Below are 24,801 nucleotides of genomic sequence, written 5' to 3'. Positions count from 1 at the left end.
CATTGAATATTGCATGTCGTCCTCCAGGGCACTCTGAAGAGCCCCGTTTCCAGCCTGATGTCTTGTACTTGTCAAAATGTACTTTTCTGATTGCCTGCTTAAAATTGTAATCACTGATTTAAAAAAGAACATGCATCCAAAGTCAGCAGTTGATTACCTGCTCAAAGGACAATAAGATCAAGGATAATTATATTATTAATTTCATCTTGTGTGTTTTGGAATCCAGCTCTGATGCATAAACTTGTCATGACATTCAGCATGAATTCTTGAGCTGAGTGGTGTTTCCCTGTAAAAACACCTCACTCACAGTTATTCCACCAAGGGAAGTACCTTTTGAAATGAACCCCTTTTGAAATAGATGTTGTATGAGAGATTTGGTTCTAGAAGTGATAATTTTTTTTTTTTCTTTTAAAGAATTTATTCAGTATATAACTGCATTAATTTGCAGGGCAGAAGATCAGTTTTGCTGACAGACACTTACAGTTTCCTTTCAAAGAAAGATAGCTGCAATTGAATGATGTGTGTTGCAGTTATTTGCACTGCAACAATGAGGGAAACTGCTGATTTGCTGAGTTAAAGGGTGAAATTGAGTAGGTTTTTTTTTTTTTTTTTTGGCAAAATCTTACAGTCAGAGTCAGCTAAACATTTTGTTAGTTAATATTGATGAAGACCCATCACCGTTCAGGGTAAAGATCATAACTGATTTTGAAAGCCAGTGTCAAAACATTGTGCACGAAAGGATCTCTCTGTATCATACATGTGAAGCTGAAGGAGGGCTTGGCCGTACTTTATTTCATAACACTGCTGCCGCACTGCTCCACTTGCTGAGGTGACAGGTTTTGAGAGGAGAGAACAGCATAAACCAGGCGCTTGAGGATGCCACGGGAAACTGATCGTGTGTCTGTGTTTGTATGCATGCGTCTGCTCGGCTCTGCTGCACTGTGTGGCTTCCCTGGAAACCTGCAATGAGCTGAGATGCAGCTCTAGCTGGGTGTTAGTACCATGGAGCAGCAGAGGAGAGGGTGCTGCTGCTACTGCTGAGGCTAATAAATTGCTTCTAGCTGTCAACATGAAAAGAGCCCTCGTCTCCCTTAACCCTATAATGCCTGACTGGAGGCAGGCAGCAGTCATACCCATCACCTTAACACACCCCGATATGGACATTAGCAGCTTGTGTCCTTGATCCATATGTTCCCTCTCCTGAGGATAATGTCATTTGAGCTGTGATGATTGCAGCATCGCTACATCATGGTGACATGGCTTTGCTCATTTTAACCGTAAAAGGACAATGAATTTCCCCTGGGTTTGCAAGCTGGTGGGTGCAGACAAGGTTTCAATATCTGAGGGAAACCAGAGGGGCTCGATGTCCGCCCCCCCTGTGTTCTCTAAACACAGCGGTTGGCTAAATGGCCTATTACTGGGTCATTCCAATCCAACTACGTATGTCACTGTAGACCAAGCTGGGCGATAAAATGATCTCGGTAATTATCATGATGAAATTTGCCCCATTTACGATGATAAACATTCAGGATTTATTTTTGATACAGTAATTTTCGGTGGATGTTTTTCTCAGTTTACACTGAAACTTGCAACACAAAAGCCAAAGTTACACAGCAGAAATCAGCACATTAAAAAAAAAAAAAACAAACAAAACACTAACAGCCAATCAGATGGCAAAGACAAGCTCGCATGCTGCTGAGGTTCACACACATTCACAGCCACACAACACAGAGTAACCATGTTTGCTGAGTTACTGGGGAGGGTGAATCAGTAAGTGGTGATCTAGATTTGCAGCATGTAAAAATGAGCAGGTCATGCAAGGAATGCAGCAGTGACAGCAGCCATAAAGAAGGAGCCATGTCACACAAGCGCTTTCATATGGAAAAAGTTTGGCCATCGAAAGTCTGACAAACCACAGAGCAACACGCTATGCAAAATATGTCAATGGCCTGAGTAAATCACTACAAGAAGCACCAGAAGCCTCTTTCTTTCCTCTTCCATCTTGTTAAAAGGCACCATCCCAAACAGCACACACAAGGAATGACTTTGCGGTATCTTGCAAGTCTTGCTCGTCCGCTGAGCTCTTGATAATCTGTCAGTAGCTCTTGATTGCCAGAAATGCTGGAGCTCAACTTAAGTATCAACCAGTCGGGTGAGATGGTTTCAGAGAAATTCACCAGTGCCTTCGTGCAAACAGCTGATTTAAGAACAAACGGCTCATTTAACATTTAACAACATGTTGATTATTTTAAATTTATGTGTATTTCTTAGGCGGAGAGGTCATGACACTGAGATTATATTATCAGCTCTGCTGGGTAGATTTTTTTTTCTGTTAGGAATGCTTTCTTTGGGTGTAATAGTAAAAGTTAATGAATTCTTCAACAGCATGCCTATTTTTTGTTGACTAATGCATTCTGTGTTATAGGCTGGCTTGTTGAGGTAACCTTAAAGCAAAACCATTGGCACTGTTAAATGTTAACGTATAGCCTATATTTTAACCAATTAAATCTGACAATAAACATTACATTTTAAACTGTAATGGACTCTCTTATTTCATCAGGGTTTAGTCCTAAGCAGAATACTCTGCAAACTTTAAATGGAGCTTCATGAAATGTGTGTAATTATTATCAGTATGGATTAATATGGAAATGGTTCATTATGAAAATAAAACATATTGGGCTAATTCTTTTGGCCATATCTCCCAGTCAATATAGATTTATAGAATTCTTCCAGATAGTGACAGCTGGACCAAACAGGGCCTCTGAAATGAAGACCTTCAGACAAAAATCCACAAAACAAAACATGTCTTGTTTGACACGTTGTTTCCTGCCAGTGGGAACAGAGTTATGTGCCTTTTCCCTTGTGCATATCAGGTTCAATCATTTTTTTCAGGTTTGCACTGTCAGGAATATCGTCAGGAATTCCTAATGTTTGCAGGGTCCAAAACGAACACCTGCCAAGCACCAAATGTGGGCAAATGCTCCCTTTGGCGAGAGGAGCACCTGCTACACTGGCAAATGTTTGCAAACAAAATATTTGAATGCATAGGTTGGACGAAATGAAATCGCTCTGGCTGCCTTCCTAAACATATTCATTTTCCCCAGTAGTGTGGCGCAAAACCACTGACACAAGCTGGCAAATCAAAGGCAAATCTCAATCTATTTCTGCCCCAGGTTGGTGGGACCTCGCTAGCTGAATCTGAATTCCCAAAAGCTTAATGTGTCATATACAGATCTATACACTGTAATGTGGAGCACAGCGCACTATTCATCTGCAGTTAACAGTGCGCTAATGGCAAGCAAAAATATTGAGTGATGTGCTGCACAAAGATACACACTCTTGTTTTCTGTAATTATGGTGGCCACCATTTGGATTGGTTGAGATATGCAGGGATATTTTGATAAGTCTGTATCTAGCGGCTACAGAAAGAAATACAGACTTTGTACAAGTGGCGCTTAGGCTGTTTCAGTATTGTGGACAGTGGAATTATATTTTTGATTTTTTTTTTCCATTTCTTCAATTCTTCTGCAAAGAAAATTTAATACATTTTTAAATTTGAAAACAGCAACCGTCGGATTCCCTTTTGTGAATACTTTCGTGCACGGGATTAATATTTGGAATATATAATATATTAATTACAGTAGTTGTATTAAAATGGATTTCTTGCAAATCTTTGGTGACAAATTGTTTCTGTCACACTAAAAAGCCGATGCCCAGAGACCCTCTGAGCACAGTCACTGAGCACAGTATGATATAAACATTTGAATTTATTTCTTCATAGAGGAGAATCTCCCGTGTCTTCAGTGACACTGACGTCTCCCTGCCTGTTGCCACTCACAGATTTCACTGAGCCGGCTTCTCCTGTGTCCAATGGAGAACCTTGTAGTCGTGACCTAACCCTCATGATGTTCTGCTGTTTGTACTCTTGCGTGGGCACTAAACACTTTAGTTATCATCTTTATTTCTCTCTCAGTTGGTTATTATTAGCAGCATAGTGCGAAGTATTACATGGTTTTGCATAAACTAAAATCTGTCTTTTATTCTGACCCCAGTGTCAGTCTGTCCACCATTCCTTCTCCACTTTTGTGAGTTCCTCCGTATTGAAAGTTCAGAATGCTCTTTCCGTTGCCATCAAATCCAGTTTGAGAGGAAGACATGAACCACAGGCAATATCATTGACACAGACTTCTTACAAGCACTCTGGCAACTTTGACAGGAGCAATTCATTGTGGCGCTCAGGGATCAGGTCACTCATAGCCCCTGATTAGTTTGGAGACTAAAAATGCCTGTAGCCGTCCATGAATGGCATGGCAGCAGCAGCTGACAATAAATCTGGCGCCGCTCCCGTCATCATTTGGCGATGTGGGGATCTGCTGTGGGATAGATGCAATGGCTTAAGGGTACATCTAACCTAAAATCGACTTTTGGGTATTTCATCGATTGAGTTCAGGGTTAGAATGACCTATCCCCGTTCCTCGCTGTGCAGTTTGGATTGAACACATCAAGTTGGTTTTGGGCCCTTTCATATCTCATGTTGATTTGTTTTTGTTCTTTTATGTGTCCTCTGAAGTGACAGAGATGTCAGCACATCATCACAAAATAATGAGGCTACAAATGTCCTTGCTGTCTCGCATTCGACTCTGAGTGTCACAGACTCCCCCAGAATGCTGCTGCAGATTTTTTTGAAAGCCAATTTTAAATGGTTGCCCAGTTTCATACAGGTAATCAGGGATACAGTAAATGTCAGTTGTTACTGAATGTTGTTCAGCACGTTGCAGGTCTCCAGAGTCCCTGCTCTTTTTTTTTTTTTTTTTTTTTTCCAAAAATGTTTTGCTCAGAGTGGTTTTGAAGGAAATATGACTAAGTATCTAAGTATGACTATGAAAGTTATGACACATGTATGCACAACACACAGATAGAGTGATGCATGTTATGGCAGTTTTACCTTCCAAGCAGTTTACTTATACCGATAAGGCTGTTGTTGCTAATGTAAATTCAAATACATTAGAAGCACTGGAGTCTAAGTTAGGGGTCAAGCGCAGACGTTTATGTATGGTGTATTGCACAGATATAATGATGGTTTGAAGAAAGCAGGCAGTGTCTCCTGATTTACTCCACTGTCTCTAAGGCTGTGCGCTCCCTTCTTAATATACAGAATCCTTAGCTTTGATCTATATATGGCTTACCGTGTAACTGGTAACAAGTTGCTCCTTTAGACGAAGATAAATCATTTTGAGAAACAACAATGGAAGTCCTTGTAAAAATTCATGTTAGAGGTCAAAGAAGAAGAAAAACAAATCGCCTGGCCTCTGTCTGAAACTTGATTGTGAGGAGCTGATGATAAGAATCCATATCAATCCTCACATGTGTTATGTCTACCTCTGTGCCTGTTTTTGAAGGTAATCCTGGAGACCAGCGATAGTGGAGCAGCGCAGACTGCTCTACTATCTTGGTCGCGTTTTATACTTTTCCTCCACAGAGAGGATAAAGAAGAGGCAAGATGGATGACAAGGCAAATGTTTCCTCTTTTATCAATACCCAGTGAGGGGGAACTAGAGCCATAGAACTATAATTATGTTACCTCATCTGGTGAGGATGGGTTTTTATTCGTTCAGGAGTTTATGGGATACAAATGCTGCAGGTGGTTTTATCTTTCAAATCTCCCACTGAGGCAGTAGCAGGGAATCCATAACAACAGAGCAAGGCCAACCCATCACACAGACGGTGAATCATTCAGCATTCCTAAGGCACGGCATGGTGACTGTGGTTTCAGACAAAAAAAAATCATATTTTTGGCCGGTTTTATCCAAAGCACTCTCAGTCTTATATGCATGCATGGGTCGCCTGCATGATAATCACACCCACTTGCCTTTGTTAGTACCATGCTCCAGCCACTGAGCTATACCAAACCAGGCCAAGAGGGCATTAGCTTTCTGCCGGGGGAATCCTTGAGTATTCACAGGAAGATGTCAAAAATTTGAAGAGAGAATTCATATGCGTTCAAGTTGTTGATCCAGTGATGAGCACAGGAGGGAGGACTGTCATTTTTGGAGGATGGAGTGGTGTTGGTGGTGCTGGTGAGGGTTAGGGGTTTGTGCAAGAAAAAAAAGGTGGCATGACCCCTGTTTGCGTGACCGAGACATTCTGCACTCCCCTCAGGGGGGCCACATCAGTGCCGCCCCATCACCCCCGTCACCAAATTGTAGCGAGCAGGAAGCCGCAGGTTGCGACCATTATTCATGCAGAATACATTGCGACTGCAAGCCGCTTGCAGTTGCAGAATGCATTACTCCTTGATTTGGGGCAAGTGAAAACCCCTTGCAAGAAATAAAATAAACAAATATGAGTTGTCAAGGGCAGTTTACACATTTTTTTTAAAGGGGTTTCATAACCTCTTTTGTAACCTCTTGTAACATGCGCTGGAGATGAATCTTCAACGAAAATAGAAAAAAGGGCTAACGCACACGCCAAACAAGGTTAGCATTCAAGCGTGAATGTGACATTACGGTCAGTGCTGTTCACTCACACACACTCACACACACACACACACACACACACACACAACACACGGGTTAGCACTACAGAGGCCTCCATCAGAGCACTGACACTGTAATGTCATTAATTCACAGTGAATGGCTATCTATCTATCTATCTATCTATCTATCTATCTATCTATCTATCTATCTCTATTATTGCACTTATAATTAAAAATTTGTATTTTGGGGGGGGCATTTGAGTTCAATTTCTGTAATCTCAGCTCCACTGTAATTGAGGACTGGCCCTCAATGGTCCCTGAGATTTAAATAAGGATTTAATTCATTAACTAACTGACTAACAAACTCAGTGGCTCAGCACAGGACTGTTTGTGCATGAGCTCTCTAGCAGGAATGCTAAGCAAGAGATTATTATCAGACATTTTCTAGTTTGTTTTCATTCTTCTGAGCAAGTATATGACATGATGTTTTACTGTATATTACATTAAATGCTAAAGTGTTTAGTTCTAATATGCCAATTAAAAGCTGCAAAGAACAGCTATATTGTAATTGGACTTGTGCAGGAAATAGTGCAGTGAAACTGAGTAATTGCAGAGAGTGAACGCTTCAGTCACTCTGATTAGTGGGCATTGTTCTTGCTGTTTTGAAAATCATGCGTGACTGTGTGCTGTGTGCGCGCCCATGCTTGTTTGGCTCTGTTATGTCGTCCTTTTGCCATTTTGGAGTCTAGTGCTGAACGCTGTCTTGAAGCAGCATGGAAAGTCCTATTTTTGGAGGTGTTATTTATCTCCTCTTGCACCTTGCAGGGAGTGGGAAAAACACAAGGAGTCACTGTTCTGAGGGTGATTTGCATGAAATATTACAGCTAAATGAACCATTGTGTCAAGATATTCAGTGTTTCGCATTATGCAACACAGTGCACCAAGAAAAGGATTAGAATTCTAGATAGGTCAGAGTGGGCTTTTTTTTTTATTTTCCTCAGCCTTTATTTATCTGGGAAATGTTGGCTGAATATGCATATTTCTTCAACAATGGTGTGCTTCACTTTCTAACAGTTACACTCATTCATAACTGGATGCTTCCCACCACAGCCACAATCTTCTGACCATGGAGCAGCTCCACTCGAGCAGCTGGGGGTTAACTGCTTTGGTCTAGTGCACTTCAGCAGTACTTTTTGAGGGAGGGGAGAGCGTTGCTCATTGTCAAGTTTGGGCCTCAATAATGATACTCGACAACCCCGAGGAGCTCAAGCCTGGCTTTGTTACTGGTTTAATAATACGTTTATACGACAGTTTTATTTTCTGTCAATCTATTCACACTTGCTTTCCTTCTTGTCATTCCCCCAACGTGCTTTGCCTTTGGCAATGCTGGAAAACCCCCTTTTCATGGCATTGGACCCTTTCCTTCACAAGTGGAAAAACCCTGACACTTGGGCTGCATGTCCACTGGGAACCTCTTGTGATAACACTCCCATTTTTTTTGATATTTTAATGTAATTGGAACACTGTTGTGTGTTTGTGACAGCACTGAGAGCTTAGCATGTTCTTCTCACTAAGTGAAAAAAGCCAGCTTTTAACAAAAGACAAGAAGGATGTTTTCAGCAGTGCATCCCACAATGATCTGTTTGGCACTGCGAGCTAAAAACTAGATGCTTACTGAACATCGGGTCTTTCATGGCTAGTAAACTTAACATAGTGTTTTATTGGCCTGGGCTGGCATGAACTTGACTAGATGACGCAGGTTTAGTGTTTATTAGCTGATGTCATCAAAGACACACTGCACTTAAGAAAACACGGTGCATACAGTCTAACAGAGATCTCATATTCTCTGTTATTGTGGCCTTGTTTTCTGTATTTCATCTTCATCTTCTCTCTTCCACATCTACCCTTCTTCATTTGGTGCATAGTCAGTATAGTTTTCTTAGGTGAATTTAATGCTGTGAATTTAGTGAGCTAAAAAAACAAAGCCAAAGCTAAACCGAGGCATTAAAATCCTTTTTGCTGAGCTGAGAGAAAAGAGGGCAGGGGCAGCACAGGTGAAAATTTTCAAGCCAAACTGAAAGGATAATCTTACCTCTAAATCTAACTGCAAAATGTAGATTGACATAGAACCTTTCAGGAATGAAGACATCCTCCACCCTCTAGGTTAGATACATTATAGAAAAATATTTCCTTTTAAACCTTAGAGTCATAACACAGTGATTCAGCACATACTCTGCTTGGTCCAGTTGTCAAAATGCTGACAGTAAATAAAACAGAAGCTAAAATGAAGTACTTTCGTAAAAACAAAAGTGTAATAAATAAATGTGAGTTGAAATGCCAACCTTTCTCCCCCTCTGAAAGCATTTTCATTTTGCATTCAAGCTTTCCATTTACCCTGAAGTTCAAATGAAAGGTCTGGAGAGCATGCATATGGAATATACCTCTCAAGCTCTTGGAGGGCACGCCTGCTCTCTTGTATTTCCCTGAAGTGAAGTAGTACTTTAGATAGAAGTGTACCTGTCATTGCCTTTATAGGAGCTTTCAGCAGATCTCCAGTATAGGGAAGTTGGAGAAAACGCCACATTGCCCCGGGGCATGGCTGCAGTGAGCTGCTATGTCTGTCCACAGCGAGCTTTGCGAGCATGGGCGCAAGAACATGCACAACGGCTCACGTCATAGTGGCTCACTGTGTGCGTACAATATCGCTCCCTCATAACATGGATCGTGTCATGATGTGGCAGTACATGTATCCGCACTGGATTAGACTAAGCCCATCAATAATACAGGCCACATGGCGTAGCTGTGAAAACATGCTTTTCATGTTTTATAAGCACTACTCCACTTCCCAGCCATGTGCTTTTGTTTGTGCAGTCTGACAATAAATGCTCTGCCCGTGAACAATGAGTGGTAAACCTTTAAATGTGTAAAGAGAGGATGTGTTTTAATGAATGGTGGGATTAGGCCTCCTGGAATCTTGAGCCCTAGCTTTTAAAATATATATAATTTTTTTTTTTTTTTTTTTTTTTACATATTTTACTATATGCAAACACAGGGCATAGGAATTGTGTTAAAATTATCTAGAGGACTAGAGTCTTGCACCCAGTCGGGTACCCAACTGGTAGCCCAAAAAGTTTGTGTAATGGGTGACTTTTTTTTTTTTTTTTTTTTTTTTTTTTTTTTTTTGCGGGTGGGTGATAAAGAAACAAAAGTAGCATTCAGTGTTGCTGTCTTTTTATTAATTCAAATGTACATCATCCCAAGTCATTGCCTATGATTTTTAAAACTGTGATACATTACTTTGCCACCTTGGAAAACATCCGGCCTGGTCAAAAAAACGTGGGGGACTCACTGGCCTGACTTATACAGACTGACAGTGATCAAAACGTGACACTGACCAACATGGATGAATGAATGAACACATCTGATTGTTGCCATCACGTCCGTCGAAGGCCAAGCCAAACATACGGGAGAAACTTGGTGTGATTAGTGGACTGTGAGAATGATAATGTCAGTGGCTTTGCTGAAACTGAAGTCGAAACTAGCGCTTTTAAACAGAATGTGGAGCGCTGTGTTGGTCGGGCTGCTGGTCTTGCATTCATGGATAAGGTAGAATTGATTTTGAGAAAAGTGTGTGTAACGGGTCGGTTGCTTTATTGAGCTTTGTGGGTTCAGGTCAGGTACGGGGTGGTAAAAGTGCAGGACTTGGCTGAGTGTGCACTCCTGTGACTTCCTGTGTGCACAGGTGGGTTATCATGACTCACTGTCACCCACAGGGAACTACTGTTCTCCTTTTTTTCCTCCTCCTGTTCCTCCTCCTTGTCATCCTCACCCTTCCCCTTTTCCCTCTCCTCCTCCTCCTCCTCCTCCTCCATATGCTATGGAGCTCTGCATTGGGCCCTTGGTGATATGGCTATATATAGAAAGAAAAGGAGGAGCAAGACAAAGCAAAACAGAGTGCCTTGTAATGCTGTCCTTGATAGCTCACCTCAGTGCTGCAGTCTGAAAGGGTTAATGTTGCTCTGAGTAGCAAGTTGGTTGTTTTTGTTTTTGCTGGAGTGGCAAAAGGCGAGATGGACTCCCTCAGTTTAAGCACAGTTCTCTTCAGCTAAATGCTTTTCGTAAAAGAACAGTGAGAAGTAATTGTAAAATGAAACTAATAAATAATGTCTGTGGATTTCCTCAAGGACCCTTGGACATGGACATCTAAAAACATGATAAACCTGAGTATCACCATATTATTTTTTGTAGTACTGTATTGATTCTCTAGCCCCTTGTATTGATATGTATAACTTCATTTACATTTCATTGTGAAGTTAGTGCATTGTGCTAATTCTGTGTTAATCCATTGGAATGGAAATGTTGAATTACATTTGTTGACTCAGTTTGCCATCTGGTTTATAATATAATATGTTGTATATTTTATTAGTCTACTCATGCAGTAGGTCGTCAAATCATATTACGACCCATGTATCGTGATATGTATTGTATTGGGAAGTTCTTGCCAATACCCTGCCCTAATGTAAACATACCTACATTTTCACTATGGCCTATGATTAGATCATGTTGCCTTTGGACCACAAGTTACCTGAGCGGGGTGTAAGGTGCTTGGTAGTGTGCATGCTGGTCCCAGTAATAATAGCAAGTTGGCCTTTGAGGATGAAGATACGCTTCATAGTGTTGGGTGCAGGATGGGATTTAACCACCAGGCACCAGGTCAGTGTTCACTGTGGATGGTAAATTCTTCAGTTACATAGCTTGACTTGCTTGTCACACAGGTACATAAACATTTTACTGTGCGAAATAATGGCAGTGGCTGTTCAAATTTGGAATCCCCTCGCCACTTTGATCAGTGAATGAGAAAGTTAGTTTTGCTCTGTGGTCAGGTGTAGGTGGATTTGATAAAGAAATGCTAAACATGGCTCAGAAGCATGGGTGTGGGGTGTTGCTGGGACAAGAGCACAGCAGGTGCATGCTGGTCCGTGGGGGCATGTGTGTATCCTCTGCTCACTCATTGGGAACATTTTAATTTGATCCCTTTGTTTCTATAAAACAGGTCGGGATTTGCTCTTCCCTGCGGCATTCTGTGTTTGTGCTTGCTGGTAGAGAAACCACTGTCGTGATGCAGGGAAGTCACAGCTCAGGGTGTTTTGGACAAGAGTCATCACATAAACACTCAGTCTTTGGAACTGCATGAAAAAGTGCTCTGTCTAATTTGACATGATCAGCAACATAAGTTATCAGGAACTCATTCGGTTTTCACTTCAGGCTGTGCATAAGAGCATCCAGTATCAGTGAATAACAAATGAGGAAAAGTGGGTCCTGTCATACCTAGAGCTTGACACCGAACAAATGACTGTAGCTGTGCCAGACAAATGAAATCTTGCTTGGCTGGTCATGATAATGCCTCAGTGTTCTACATTAATGCTGCAATTCAGAGGAAAATTAACATAAGTGATTTAAATGCTGGCAGTTTTAGCCTGTAGGCAGTAACGGTAGCAGATAATGTCAGACTAGTTTTTTTTTTTTTTTTTTCAGTCGTGGAAAAAACACTTGCGTCACAACGGAATGCTGTCAGTGTCCTCTGTCTTTACACGCCTGAAGCTAAAGGCCTTAGAACTAAATATTATGTTTATTTCCTCAATACTATTGTAGGTAACCATCATGAAATACAAATAGTACTGTATATTTCCAAAGCAGAAATGATCATATCTTTAAAATATGTTGCAGTTTTGCCTGAAAAATTGCCTTAATGTATAGGTGTAGGTCTCAGTTTTTGGAAAATGTTGGACAAGGTGATAGTTACAGTGGTAAGTTGCATCCCATCCTTTTCCCAGCCTCCTCTCTTGACAGTCAAGTCACAGTGAATGTTTACATGCATTTTTTTTCCCCTTCATTTTCAGGGCAGTCACACATTATGTATGAGCTGACACGTGTTATCTCGATAGCCAGTGTAGAATACCACATCCAGGATATAAGAATCCTCAGTGTGCCAGCTGGGATCTGCTCATTATAACTAGTATACTCTGGCATGCAAACATCACATCCTGTTCATTGTTGAGTCTGGACACAGGATTTAGCAAAAGGAACAAGTGCTGTTTCCATGGAGTCACGTGTGTTTCCATGGAGTCACAAGCATCAAAATACTGCACCACTAATGAACACAGTGGGAAAACTATATCTATATATATACACTGTCTCGTGTTTGCAGGTATATAAAGAAAATGGTTACTGATCACTCCATGTCAATGCCATATACTGAATAAGACCATAACCAGGATAAGGCTCATATTGGGAGTATTAATGTGCATGTAAACACACCCAATGACAGAATTTGCTCTTGTGTGTGTGTGTGTGTGTGTGTTTGTGTGTGTCTGTCCCTGATAATGGAATGGGTAAAAAAATAAACTTGGGAAGCTGTGTACATGGTTAGCTGGTTCCTGTTATTTACCAGATTGCTCTTTCCTAGCCTTTCGCTATTTAAAGCACCAAACGCACACCATCTTTAGCGATTGTGTGGCTTGTTGTTTTGCTGGTTTGTCAGTGTGTGCTGATACTGTGTACCGCCGGCACTATGCATGTCTGTGTGAGAGGGGTGGCCTTGTTTTTCTAGGTTAAGTCAATTTTTGGCCCAGTTTTCTTGGGCTGTAATGCCACTGTTGTGGCCACTGCTCTGGCTGTTTGTCATAGCCTTTTGTTGAGCGTCGTGTAGATCTTGCTTAATAGGATAGCGTACTACAGCCTCAGACGTATAAATTGGTGTTTTTCATCTAATATAATAAAAACATTAATCTTTATTCTGCCATTTGTTCCCAAATAATTTTAAATGTAAATTTGTGAGACGTAATTCATCGTCAGCGCTTTAGATGCACACCACTTTTAAATTCACATTATTTTTTTTTTTGTTCCTAACTATATGACGACTGTTAATAATCAAATCTTATGTGAATTAACTGAATTTGTGTCCGTTTCTAAAAAAAGGAAAATCATCAAATAGACATAATTAAAGAGTAAAACTCCAAGCCTAGTCATTCTGTGGGTGTGGGTACATGGTATGTGCCTGGTTCAGGCTTGGCTCATGGCTTTCATCACATATTGTTTCCTCTTTTCTGTCCTCTTTTCATATTCTTCTATATATCGCCTATTGAGACAGAAATTTCCTGACAAATCTGGAATTAAACGAATGGAGAAAAAGAAGTCACATCTGCCAGATTTGAAAATAGCTATGACATTTCTGCAGGTTACATGTCAGACTGAGGATGGGTTAGGCAAGAATAGATGAGGCGTTGATCTAACGAGTGTATCAACAGTACAAACAAATAAAGCTGGTGCTTCTCCGACCAAGCTGATGCTCAGCAGAAATAACTGAAAGTATTAGAGCTACTTATGAATTATGAATTATACTAACAGTTTGTCATGTCTGTCTTAAGAGCTCATGTAGTGGCACTTTGACTGTCAGTTTCTGAGCCACATGGAGAAATTTCTCCATGGAAACACACACATAGGCTACACACATACCAACCAGGCCAGACTGTTCACCAGGTAGCATGCACACACACACACACACACACACACACACACATGCCCGGCTTCTTCTTATTACCAGGGTGAAGAACCTCTCTCTCCAGGCAACATACTCTCACTCTGACCAAGTGATGATGAAAGCTGTGCCTAAATTAAGACTTTCAGCTGCTCTGAGGGCAGGTGTTGGTTTTTAGCACTTCTCCCAAATCTCACACTTTTCAAGTGTGCAAAGTGTGGTGCTGAACTTTCCATTAGGGCCTTTTTTGTGTTAAGAAGCTTAGCTTCCCACCTATACCTTGAATTGCAGTATATTAGTAAGTCTATGGGTATGTGTGTATATGTGTATGTGTGGGTATGGTTTTTTGCTAGAGATTAAATATATTTGTGAACACAGAAAAAACTCTCAAAAGCTCTCAAAATGAGAGCAAAGTGACCTCTAAGTGGTCTCTCATCAAGTGGACAGCAATATGGAAATTTATTGTAAAAAGCAAATAGTGGAGCAGTGGTGCAATTAATATGGCTGAGTTTGACATATTAGGATACTGGAACCATGTCGTAGTAGAAATACTTTCGCAAAAATATCATACCATTATCCTATTAAGTGCTATTGCATGCATAGAGTCAAAACCTGTGAATCAAAACATTCAGTGATGATTCAGTGACTTAAGCAGATTTAGCTTTAATTTAAAACAGTTCATCATGATTTGACTTGCCACATTATATCTTTGCGATGACTTAATTTCAGTCAATGTGAGGCAATTTACCACACTATCATTTTGCATGGTTTTGCCATTTACTACCCATCATGCATACGTACCACTGACCATCTTATGAAACATTTATTTTGAATATTTACTGTATACATTCAAGTGATGGATTTAGCTTAAAGACACAACTTTTCAAAGTCACAGACATTTGTAAAACAGTGTTTTCTTCAGGTTGACATGGTAATGGATTATTTGGAAAAATAAATTGCCCTGGGGAGTTAGCTACCAAAATGCTTTATTTTATTTTATTTCAATGAATGAATAAATGAATGAATGAAGCTATTTTATTTGTTTGTTTATGTGTTTTAACCAAAAGCAAGCCAAATCCACTTTATTCTTTTCACAGTGTCTTATTGGTAATTACTATTTGTCTTCTGAGTTTGAATTTCCATGCATGTGAATGCAGCGCTGTTTGATACCCGACTCTAACGTCTTGGATGTTGGAGCTTCCCACCAGAAAACATGAAGGCTAGTCAGACCAGTGTGGACTTAAATAACCAACATAGGAACTTATTAATTCAATGTCACTGGCACACTATCATGCAAAGCCCCAAAACTGGCCTGATATTTCAAATTTCAAAAGGGGTTTCGTGTTTATTTAACTAGCTGTAAGTTTCATATTGGATTACTTTAGCTTGGATTTAATATTACTTTAATGTCTCCAAAGTGGCCTGCTTTACAGCTGCTCTGTTAAACAAGCATAAACTTCAGGCTGTTTCACAGAGTCACAGTAATTTTCATCATGCGTTATTTGTATTGGAAAATATATGAAAAACATTGTGGTGATATATTTTACAAAAACATAAACCTGGCTGACAAAAGTGCACTTACAAGGGCGATTATCTTTTAATTAGCTGAAATGATTGAGTTGTACTCTCACCCTGTCCAATGCCCTAGATAGACACGATCGAATACAGACAGAGACAAGGGCACTGGGGAGACAGGGTGTCAACAGTGACACACACACACACACAGGAGCCAGAGAGGTGTAAGTGGCAGTGTAACGGAAAGGGAAATGTGCGGCTCTGGGAGCAGCGTTTGTTTGGGATTAGCCAGGCAGATGATTTCTTCCCTGTATGCTTTCATTTAAACAGACATTTCATGCAGTCCTCTCTTGTCCAGAGAGATTTTCAGTGAGTACAGCAGCAGAATAAGCAACAAATAGTGAAATGCACGTGGTGTAACAATCACTCCTGTGAACATGGAATGGTAATGTGAAACAGACAGAAGATTGGCTGGATTAAATAATGTGAGCTAGGAAGAAAAAGGTCAAAACGCTCACAGCCTTCAAAGGTGGCATGGTTGTATGTATTGGCACCATCAAGGGGCATCTTTACTTCAGAAACACGTGTTGTGTCTGATGAAAAGGAATGTGTGCCACTTCTTTTTGTTTTGTTTTTCATGCCATGCCCTGAGCAGACTTTGTTGTAACTTGCTCACCTTCCTCCAGTGAACACAAAGCCTTTTGTTTCGAGTGACTGGCCATCTAATCTACATTTACAGTTATTTGACCCTGTCGGTTCAGGTCTCACTGATAAAGGGTCATTCTATTTTTCTACTCTGCCCACCCATTTCCCCCTACTTATTAGATAAATGTGTGTTTTCCCAGTTCACACAGCTTAATAATAACAATAATGATAAGCCATCCTATTTGCAAATCAACCGAAAGTCCATGAAACATATGGGGAATAATGTATAAATATATGTAAGAGAGCTGTCCTCTTTTTCTCTGACAGGTGATCCTTCAGTGAAGTATGAATTAAGCCTTACCTAGAATTGGTACATAACTCTTTGTAGGCTTAGTTTATATACAAAAGCAAGGAGTGGGAGTGGAGCATGTAAGGGATAATCCATGACGAGGTGTGTGTTTAAGGGTTTTTAATGCACTCCTCCACTTGGCATTGGGTGGTTGTCTCCATATCGTGCATTAAAAACCCTTTAATGCACGCTTTGGATTATCCTGCTTATGCCATGGCCATTTGCCAACAATAAAAGATAGGAAGAGAGACAATTATTTAGGGAGCAATATGCTCTGAAAACAAAAACAAAAAACAAAAAAAATCTGAACATAACATTTTCATACAGGTCAGCCTCACAACGAAGGCACTGATTAAACATCATTTAACTTGAATGATGGCACCGTAGACAGATGGATTTGCCAAAGTGGGCTAAATATGGCACATATCTATACAAAAATGGCTCAGCTAGCTCAGTGTTGGGGTTGACTTTATGCCAGTGTTAACTGAGAGAAAATAAGAACAGTTTTGAAGCAATTGGGGTTTTAAAAAAAGAGCAAGGTGTGGCGACAAATAGCTAAAGTAGATTAATGTATTTAGCTTAACCCTTAAGTTTAAATTTGGAACTGTCACTACCTGCTCCATGTGTCCTGCCTGATCTGTACTGTGCATGCACAACTCTCAACAGATGAATGGATGGTGATGGTGAAATGTCTGGCAAGCTACTTTCATTATCAACTCAGGTGAAAAAAAAAAACAGTGTTTAACTTATGTCATTCATTCATTCTTTTTTCAGAAATCAGAAATCTGCATGACTATGGGATAAGAGAATACTAACAAACACAACTGACAGCGCCAACTTGAACTCCAGTTAGTTTGTGACCTTTGTCACTTGTCATTTCCCTTCTCCTCTGTCTTTCTTGTCACCACATTGAAATGCCTCAACAAAAGAGAAAAACACTTCAGCTGGAAATTTTGCTTTGACATTCCAAGAGGTCGCAGGTCAGAGAGAGTGCTTTAAGTGAGTATAGACCAGGTCGAGGTAGTGCTACTGTCACTGTGTGTCTTCAGTTTCCAGGGCTGTTCGCTCAAGACAGTTGAGGGTTGCCTTTCCACTCATAAGAGACACTTCCCAAATCAAATTTAAAATCCCTTCTTACTCGTAAAGCTTGTTTGTCTCCCCCAGTGGTGTTTTGTCAGCCTAGTTTAGCTGCTGTATTCATGAACCAAATTGAAGGAGGTGTTTTTGTTCCGCAGTGCTTTTCTCCGTACAGACTGCGGACCAGAGCAGAGTGTGATTCTGTTGCAGACTCCAGTCGAATGCGGCAGCGGGCAGGCAGGCAGCGCTTGTGGTTTGGGAAGGAAGACGTAGCAGTCCTATTACTCACCTCTGGAGCAGGGATAGTGCTGTGTTGTGCCTCCCAGGGGTTCTGTTCAATCATCGGCACACACTTTATTGCCTTGTTCAGTGGAGGGGTGTGTGTGTCTGTGTGTGTCTGTGTGTGTGTGTGCTCGCTGCAGCACACCAACATCTTTGAGGTTTTTCTCCTCTAACCTCCGCATTGCACAGGGATTTTTTTTTGCCAGTGTTAATACCACTCAGTGCATTTTGCTGGGTATCGTGCCCCTAAAAATGCCTTTGTGTGTTAAAATAAATCCCTGTGTTTGCTACGGGTCATATGTGCATGTCTGGCTTTATCCTTGCTCTCCTCCTGTGAGAACGGTGCTGTGTCGCTGCAGCTTTTTGCTGTCTCCGCATTCAGCACAGATGTTATTATGACCCCAGTGGACAAAACAGGTTTTTCCCTAATTATGTGAGCAACATCTGGGCGCAGGGCAGAGAGGTGGAGGAGGAAGTTCGTCCTGGAGGGCGGTCGGCCCTAATCGAACCGTAAACAAGACACGGCTCAGGGGATGCAGGGTGCATGTGCGAGCAAGCGAGCGAGCGTGGGCTTGTGTGTGGGAGAGAGAGGCTATTTGAATAGAGTGCGTGGCAGGGCGAAGGAGGGGGAGAGGTGGAATCTGCCATATGGATGAGATGGAAGGAAGGGAGATGTGCAAGAGAGAGGAGGAGGAAGGAGAAAAAGGAGACACTCACCAGCCCCTTTCAACTTGCTTAATGCTCCCTGCTGGCCTCCAGGGATGCTGACAACACAGTTTTGTTGACACCCCCCCCCACCACCCAACTAGCTCCCTGTCTTTTGCAGTCAGTCTCTATTCCCGTTGCCCTCGTGCTGCTTTTTTACAGTGCTCCCCCCATCTGTCTTGTTGTCCTTTAGTATGACCTTGCTAATCTGAAGTCTAACCAATCCTATTGTGAGGTCCTCTGATGCATATGCCTAACGCCAGAGAGCGTCCGGGTCCTCAGAGCTAAAAATTTAGTGTATTATGTAAGGTCCCCCACGTGGTTTGAGGTGAAGGGTAAGGCCAGTGCGCTGCAGGGATGGAGCGCATAATACTGTAGAAACAAAAACCTGATGGAAGAATTTAATTGCCGTAAACAAGAGCTGCTCTCTCTGAGACTTTGGGCCTACATTGAAATTTTGCCTTTCTAACCCTGCAGCAGAATGACAAAGGGGTCAGAGGCCTTCCTCTTTTAGTGAAGCTTAATTTGTCTTCATCTGGAGATCGGAGAGCATGAAGTGCCCAGGTTCGGTCTGCAGTTCGCCGGCTGTGGCCATGTTGCGTCCCAGCACTTGGACCTTTGAGTTTGCAGAACATTGGCCGTGCAGACACACTGGCCAGTTTGACAGTGATACCATCTGACGGGTGCATGTGTGAGAGGGAGCTGCAAACCGCGGAGCTGCTTTTTCTGAGGCTAGAGTTATTGACTTCTGGACGGACAGACAGTACCAGCACCACTAAAGGCAATTTGCTTAATGGCACTGTCCATGCATGGCTTGGTTTGTTAAATTTGGGAAGTTTATGTTCTTGCTTGGTGTAAACAGGGGTAGAAACCTAAACTACCAACTACAGCACCAAGAGAAGGTATGACCTTGACCCAATGGGTTGTATATGAACAAAGTCAAATATCTTGATACCACTGGTGGAATATCTTGATATTGATATTGTGACAGTATTGTAGGAAAAAAATATTGGTGGTTATATATTTTCATACAAGACATTTTTGATAAATAATCAGATAGAGGCAAATTATAATATATTAATAAATTGCATCGCTTTTCTGCAATGCAGTCTTTACAACCAAGAAAAGACTCATGCAGTATTACAATATACAAAATCCCAGACAATATTAAGTGCCCTATCATGATATTGATCAAATATTGATATATCTCCCACCCCTACCATGCACTGTTTCTTGTGTAATGATGGGGACTCTGTTTTCTTTTGTTGAAACTCTTTGTTAGGAGATAGCCCCATAAGGAACTCCCTTGAAGTAAAAAATAGTTCATTGATCTTCATTACAGATGCACAGAGCTGTTGCTGTACAAAGACATTACTCGTCTCTCCTCCTCCTCTCCTTTTTCATGTTTCATTTCAATCACTGCTTCTCTCCCTCGGCTCCTTTGCCTTTTTGTTTTGGGATTTTTATGGAATGTACTCGAGCAATTCTAGGTCAGGTTGAGTGATCTATGGGCTGCATGGTTACATGAAAACAAGCTGGGGAGGGTGTCTGATGGTGACAGACCTGAAACACCCACTGACCCCAGGCTGCATCACTGATGTCGTATCCAAGTGCAACAGACGATGTATGCTTGAACCAGCGAGCAGCTGAGCCCCTGTTTGAGCACACAGAACAGAAGACACTGAGTCGCGGAGACACGGAGTCAAGCAGTGTCTGATTGGGTTTGATGATTCGGCGATTGAACTAATTGCCTCTCCGGGTCAGCTTGCCCTAATGAGAGTGAAGGCCAGTTGTTTTTCTGACGTATACAAAACGGAACGGGAAATGGGGATGGGTTTTGTTCTTAAAGTTCCTGTAGAGGCAGTTGGCCTGTTGTCAGCGTATAGCGAGTATCGTTGCTGCAGCAGCATCCTTTAGGGCTTTGACCGCACATTCTGGCTCTGGCTACGAGTAATTCAGTGTTGGCTGTGGTCCATAAAGATGGCATGAGGCAAAGAAACACTTGAGCTGTGTTTGTGTTTGTATTTGTGCACTTGTGTGTGGGAAGGGTCTGTGTGTGTGTGTGTGTGTGTGTGTGTGTGTGTGTGTGTGTGTGTGTGTGTGTGTGTGTGTGTGTGTGTGTGTGAATTGCTAGCATGTTTCAGTAACCCAGAGCTGTTTGGATTGCCTGCCACTCACTGACTGCACAGATCAACTTTGATGACTGTCTATCACTGATAGCACAGAGATGAGAGGACACCTTGGGCAACTACATCACCCACCCACCCCCAACACAAACACACACCCCACCTCCCCTTGCTTTAGCTGTGTGTCCACAGTGGATGACAACTTCGTGCATGGGATTCATAGTTGATGGGAGGCTTTTTGCAGTCTTTCTCTTTGTTATCTCTAATTTGTCATCTTGGTAGGCTTCTTTTCCACTTCCTCTTGAACTGACTAATTCCATTGTGATAAAATGACAAGCAGTATATAACATCTAAAAATGGTTTGCTTACAGTTATACTGTTTACCAGAATTGAGCAATGTTGCAAATGTGTTTTAAATGTTGTCAAAATAGTCATGTAGCAAAGACATTTTTGCAAAAACAAATTTGTCCACACAAAAAAATTAAAACTGAGGCTTGTGCCGCAAAGATATATCCCAAAATCATGATACAGTAGAGGCAAATGGTCCACTCAGGTAAAAGCTTAGGATACAGTCCAAATAGTTTCCATGGCCTGTAGCTCCCTGCGTGCTTGTACGGCCAGGCTTAGCTGAGCTGAGCCGGGCTAATCCTCCCACTCCACACTTGTTTCCTCAGTGGAGCATTCTGGAGTTAATCTGGAGCTGATAGGCAGCTCATCCACGGGTCATATAGATAGTCGAGTTGGGAAGACCTTACAGAAAGCCTCTCATTCACTCGTGACTGCTCACATTTGGCAATGTCAAAAATTGTGTTAGCTTGAATGGCTGAGAGAGGGATTCTTAGAACTTTCAAAAATTTTATCCGATTTTATAAATTTTTGTGACGTTTATATTGAAATGGTCACAACACTGCAAGTAAAACATATTGAAATATGTTAAAATATGTTAAATAATACGGATAATTACTAAATTATAATGGAATACTAAAAAATCCTATTAATACACAGCCTACTGCATAAATTGCTAAAATAATTTCAGTAAAAGAAATCCAGTAATGAATAGAAATAGAAAAAAAAAACAGTTTTGAACCCAGCAGGATTCTTGAATTTTAAAGATCTAGTGGGCTGACTCGTCTCATATGTATAATGGAAGGGTTTGTGTGGGTGGGTGGTACCAGAGACTCCATTTTTAGTAACTCTAATGCTGTCCTCCCTTTTTGTTGTTCGTTTTCTAACAAGCCTTGCTATTTATGAGGCTTGGCATCCACAAGGAGCACTTCTTTCTCTGTGGGGTGCAAACAGAAGGCTCTGTAAGTGATGTGTGTTTTGTTTTGCAAGTGAAATGTCCATATCCTGCCAATCCCGGCCCGCTGAGAAGTCAAAGCTACACTCCGTACTGCAGATCTGTGTGCAGGCAGATCTGTGGCTGCTTACAGACGCACAGGGGCTTTAGCCGGGATGGACTTCTTCTGTAGAAATAATTGTTTCCTTTTACGCAATCCTCCCTTCCACATCAAATAGAGATAGATATACTCCTGAAATAATGAGCGGTATTTTTCTGTTTTTCCAAACCCCTTTGATCCAACTTTCCATTCCTCAGTCGACACTGGTGGTAGTCTGGGAGATGTGCAATGACGGTGAAACAGGCCTTTTTCTCTGTGGTTACGTATTGCTCAGCAGGCCTATAAATAGATCCGTTTGAGAAATACTTATCCCAAAGATCTGTCTATAGTAATAGTAGAGGCTGACCTAGTGCTGGTGATAGCCACGCTGAGTCTCAGTGGAGATGACAGTGTCATTTCCCGATAGCGTGATGCTGTGCCAGGCTGGTTGAAGCGTGCTGCGGCTTCAGTGTGGACAAGGGGAGGAAGCGTCTTCAACTTACAGCTGTTAAAAATGAAAATATGACTTCAGTGCTCCTTTGACCAGCCTGCATCAGGATGATTGCTAGTTTTTCCCTGCATCACATTGCAATAGTATATGATGCTGATGCAAACATGTCATACATATCAAATTGCCAAGTAACTGCATGATGACATTTTTATGCTCTCATTCAAGATTTTGATTTTGTAGATTTCCACCAGAGTGACTAGTATGTCGAGAACAGCTATTTCTATTCCACTTACCGCTTTCACTGGCTATAACCAGATTTAAATCCAATTATGGTTGACTTCTGGCTTTGAATTAACTGGATGACGAGGATTTATGTAATGATGGTACATGTAGGATTTTCTAATTCACTTGTAGTAAATTGGTGATGGCATATTCTGAGTGCTATGGCTGCAAATGAGAAGCCCAGTGATTAGCTTTATGTTTTCATTTGGGCCAATTTGTGAAGTTCCCTAAAGCCCCATTTGGACGGGATTAGATGCACAGGAGGAAGGTTAATGTAATCAGCACTAGAGCATGCCTTTGATTTTAATCCTGTTGAATCTGCCAATTCAGTGCCCTTAACACACTGGACACGTCAGCGTAAATACAGTTATTAGTGAATAAAAATTGTCAGGTAAAAACCAGTTGTTATTTCTCTCTCTTTTTCTATTTTATTTATTATTCTGGCACTGGGTGTGAGACGTCTGTTTGTTTAGGTACTAATTAAGTGAGTCTGCAGCAGCGCGGAGACACCATGAAATAAAAGGAGTTAGATGAAAACAATTGAACATGCTTGTTAGAAGGTTTGACCAGTTCTGCAAAATGTGTGTCAAAGAAGCATCAAAACCTCCCTTTGTAGATTCCAAAACTACTTCTATTATTGAAGAAAGATGGAGGATAGGAATCACGCATACAGATGAAGCAGAGGAAAACAGTTTTGCACCAGAAACAAATGAAGTCTGAAATTTCATGAGTTCATATCGCATAGAGTTATCAGGGAACCTCTGCCTTCACCAGTGTAGGGTAGGAAATTTGTGCTGGAAGTTGTACTTTACAAATTGCAGATAGAGCAGATATGTACAGGATTAAAAGCATTGACTATCTTCATTATTATTACAAACCTTTGGATTTCCCTAGGTAAAGTTAGTCCCGTGCGAATATGGCTAATCAAGCTTAAGCTAATTCTGTTTGAATAGCTCTTAATAAAGAGCTACAAAATAGCAACAGGAAAGGGAAATATTGATAGAGAACAGCCCACACACGCTGAAGAACGTGACACCGCTGTCAAAACGCACTTGATGTATTTAGCCTGCACAAGTTACTGTTTGAAAGTGTTCGCTTCCACTTCACCGTGGTAATGACTGCAAGATGTGAAGGTGACTGAAAGGCCGGTTCACCTGTCGGTTTGGCTCTTTGTCCTTATTCATCCAGCTCTTTGTTTCCTGTGTTTTGATGTGGCGATGTTGACTGTCAGGCGCACCGCTGCGTTCTGTACTGTAGTATTTCCCCACTAGAGACAGAATCAGTGCAGCTATGTTGTACAGGATATAAATGTTCACAGCAGGGTGACTTGGGAGGCTCAAATTAGCTAGAGTTGAAGCGGTGAACAAAAGTTGTTGTTTTTTTGCCGCCGACATCTAATTTGCATTTCACACGAGAAAGAATGATTAAACAGAAATAATTACTGTGGTGTGTTGGTCTCAATACACAGCGAGATACTTAATGACCCATGACCCACAACCTACACCTGCACAAGAAGGCCGTGAGCCCCAGGGCTTGACTGATGACGTGTAAAATTACTTTCAACTTCCTTGTGCAGAACAGTTCACAAATGTAAAGCTTGACATGTTTAATCTGCAATCATTGTGGCCCTCCCTGAAGCACTTTTACATCACCACTGGTTATATATGCATATGCAGCCTGTGCACATAGTGATGTACTGGGGTAATGTAAATATTTTCTCTTAAGGTGGATGAAAAGGTCCCACAAAAAAGTTAAAAGAGAGGCAGTCAAAGAGAGATGAGTAGAGGCGGTTTGAAATCTCCAGTTTATATAGACTACCATATGTGACTGAATTCACAGTGAGAAATATCCCAAAACATCAGTTTGGACACCACTGAATGTGTTGAACAGTGGACTCTCTTCTTCAGAGGATGTAAACACAATTACTTCAGCTTTTATCTGTGCTCTGAAGCATGGAATTAATCAAAACTTTCCACTG

General features: G+C 41.3%; 1 protein-coding gene across 3 annotated transcripts in view; it reads left to right on the top strand.

Annotated features, from left to right (window-relative positions):
- adarb1b (adenosine deaminase RNA specific B1b) overlaps positions 1-24,801 on the top strand; it is a 136,168-nt gene that overhangs the window by 731 nt on the left and 110,636 nt on the right. The window lies entirely within an intron of this gene.

This window comes from Myripristis murdjan, chromosome 21 (genome assembly GCF_902150065.1).
Source record: "Myripristis murdjan chromosome 21, fMyrMur1.1, whole genome shotgun sequence".
Taxonomy (NCBI): Eukaryota; Metazoa; Chordata; class Actinopteri; order Holocentriformes; family Holocentridae; genus Myripristis; species Myripristis murdjan.
The sequence above is the reverse complement of the archived record's forward strand: the minus strand, read 5'-3'. Positions and strand labels throughout refer to the sequence as shown.